The sequence below is a fragment of the Phocoena phocoena genome, chromosome X (genome assembly GCF_963924675.1).
Source record: "Phocoena phocoena chromosome X, mPhoPho1.1, whole genome shotgun sequence".
NCBI lineage: Eukaryota > Metazoa > Chordata > Mammalia > Artiodactyla > Phocoenidae > Phocoena > Phocoena phocoena.
Genome location: NC_089240.1, coordinates 96,449,898 through 96,452,740, shown reverse-complemented (window position 1 = coordinate 96,452,740; position 2,843 = coordinate 96,449,898). Strand labels below are relative to the sequence as shown.

The 2,843-nt window shown below is 45.6% G+C and overlaps 1 pseudogene; it reads right to left on the bottom strand.

The window, feature by feature from the left end:
* Positions 1-244: 244 nt before the first annotated feature.
* Positions 245-1,194, bottom strand: LOC136142470 (14-3-3 protein epsilon-like; annotated as a pseudogene).
* Positions 1,195-2,843: the final 1,649 nt, after the last annotated feature.

The window sequence follows — 2,843 nt, the reverse complement described above, 5'->3', positions numbered from 1 at the left end:
ATTAGTGTCTTAAAGAACCGAAAAACTGGAACCAGTAAAATGCACAGAAATTCACTCTTGCCTTTAAGAACATTTGAAAACTGTTTTTTTTTTTTTTAAGAAAAAACAGGGCAGAACCTAAATTCTGAAACCAAATGTAGAAGTCAGATTTGGTGGTTCTCACTGACCATGAGGAATTTCCTACGTGGTGGGATGGGAAGGAATAGGGTGGCTAGGGATGGTTTTTCTTGTTGGCTTTTAGGTCTCACTGATTTTCATCTTCCACATCCTGCAAAAACTCTTTATTCTTCTCTTCACCATCACCCTGCATGTCTGAATTCAATAGTGTCAGATTATCACATAACAACTGCATGATGTGTAGAGTCCTTATAGCTTTCTTCGCTCAGCATATCCAGCTCTGCAGTTGCATCGAGAGTTGATTTTGCCAACCTGCAGGCATGCTCAGGGAAATTAAGAATTTCATAGTAGGAAAAAAGAAGCATATTCACAGATATAGAGAACAAACCACTAGTTACCAGTGGAGGGGGTTAGGGGAGTGGGAGATACAAACTATTGCGTGTAAGATAGGCAAAGGATGTATTATACAACACGGTGAATAGAGCCAACATTTTGTAATGACTGTAAATGGAAAGTAATCTTTAAAATTTGTATAAAAATAAAATAATTTCATAGTAAAATACAGTAAAATTGAGAGCAAGACCTAAGTAAATGGGATGCGTTGGTGGAAGTTCTGTCATTGCAATATCATTAGCAGCTTTAAAGCTACTAGGCTGTTCTTTGCAGCCTCCTTCCTGTGGCAAATTCAGCCAGATACCTGTGATAGTTCCTTTTCATTTTATAATAGAAAACCTTGGACTCGCCAGTGATAGCTGCTGGAATGAGGTGTTTGTCTGGTATATCCAAACTGTAACAACAGATTAACCTTAGCTCAATCTAGACCATTTGCCAATATTCCTAGATGATTTTTAGTTTGTTTACTCCTTCTTAGTTTCTTCTTTCTGTTTAATGCTGCTGATTATTCTCCAGGAGGCTCTTCTAGCTTCAATCACAATCTTATATACAACAGATAGAAAATTTATTTCTTCAACTGTCAGCTCCACATCTATCCCTGCTACTTTCTTCATTAATTCCATCCTATCATTCAGCCTCCTTGGCCAGATTCCTGGTGTATACCAGATTCTCCTGATCATGCATAGTGCAACAGCTACAGTGGGGCCTGTGCAACAGATGGAAGTGGATAGGATCTCTCTCTCAGCCTCCTGCTCTGCATCCAGGCAGCCCAATTATCTCTTTTATTAGTGAGGAAACTCTTTCTTAGAACGCTCCAGCAAAATTCTCCTTACATCTCTTCACTTCAACAAGGCCATATTACTACACTCTAGCTATAAGGGAGACTGGGGAAGTGATTTTCTACATTTCCATGCTCTATAATCAAAGATGGGACTCTGACAACAAGTAAGCAGTAAAAGGGGATTGGTTAATGGGTAGGTGACTCAAAGTGTCTACTATAGTCATTTACCAAGGGAAAAAAGTGATTGAGCTATTCTTAGATTTTCAACATCACCAGATGCCAAATATAGAAATAATGTCAGATGAATTTTTATAAATGATATATATACATATGTATACATATATATACATATACATGTAAAATATACATACACATACACAATATACATATATGTACATAAAACTACACAAATCATAAATGTATGTAATTTAATGAATTTTCACACAATGAATATACTTAATGAAATCTGCATCCAGATCTTAGTTGTGACCAATCTACTGAAAAGCCTCTTGAAGGGGGGCTTCCGGGAAGATGGCGGAAGAGTAAGACACGGAGATCACCTTCCTCCCCACAGATACACCAGAAATACATCTACACGTGGAACAACTCCTACAGAACACCTACTGAACGCTGGCAGAAGACCTCAGACCTCCCAAAAGGCAAGAAACTCCCCACGTACCTGGGTAGGGCAAAAGAAAAAAGAATAGACAGAGACAAAAGGATAGGGATGGGACCTGCACCAGTGGGAGGGAGCTGTGAAGGAGGAGAGGTTTCCACACACTAGGAAGCCCCTTCGCAGGCGGAGACTGCGGGAGGCGGAGGGGGAAAGCTTCAGAGCCACGGAAGAGAGCACAGCAACAGGGGTGCGGAGGGCAAAGTGGAGAGATTCCCACACAGAGGATCAGGGCCGACCGCCACTCATCAGCCCAAGAGGCTTGTCTGCTCACCCGCCGGGGCGGGCACAGCTGGGAGTTGAGGCTCGGGCTTCAGATGGAGCGCAGGGAGAGGATTGGAGTTGGCGGCGTGAACACAGCCTGCAGGGGGTTAGTGTGCCATGGCTAGCCGGGAGGGAGTCCGGGAAAACGTCTGGAGCTGCCAGAGAGGCAAGAGACTTTTTCTTCCCTCTCTGTTTCCTGGGGCGCGAGGAGAGGGGATTAAGCGCGCTGCTTAAAGGAGCTCCAGAGACGGGTGCAAGCCGCGGCTAAAAGCACGGACCCCAGAGATGGGCATGAGACGCTAAGGCTGCTGTTGCCACCACCAAGAAGCCTGTGTGCGAGCACAGGTCACTATCCACGCCCCCCTTCCGGGGAGCCTGTGCAGCCCGCCACTGCCAGGGTCCCAGGATGCAGGGACAACACCCCCGGGAGAACGCACGGCACGCCTCAGGCTGGTGCAACGTCACGCCAGCCTCTGCCACCGCAGGCTTGCCCCGCACTCCGTGCCCCTCCCTCCCCATGTCCTGAGTGAGCCAGAGCCCCCGAATGAGCACCTCCTTTAACCCTGTCCTGTCTGAGCAAAGAACAGATGCCCTCCGGCGACCTACACGCAGAGG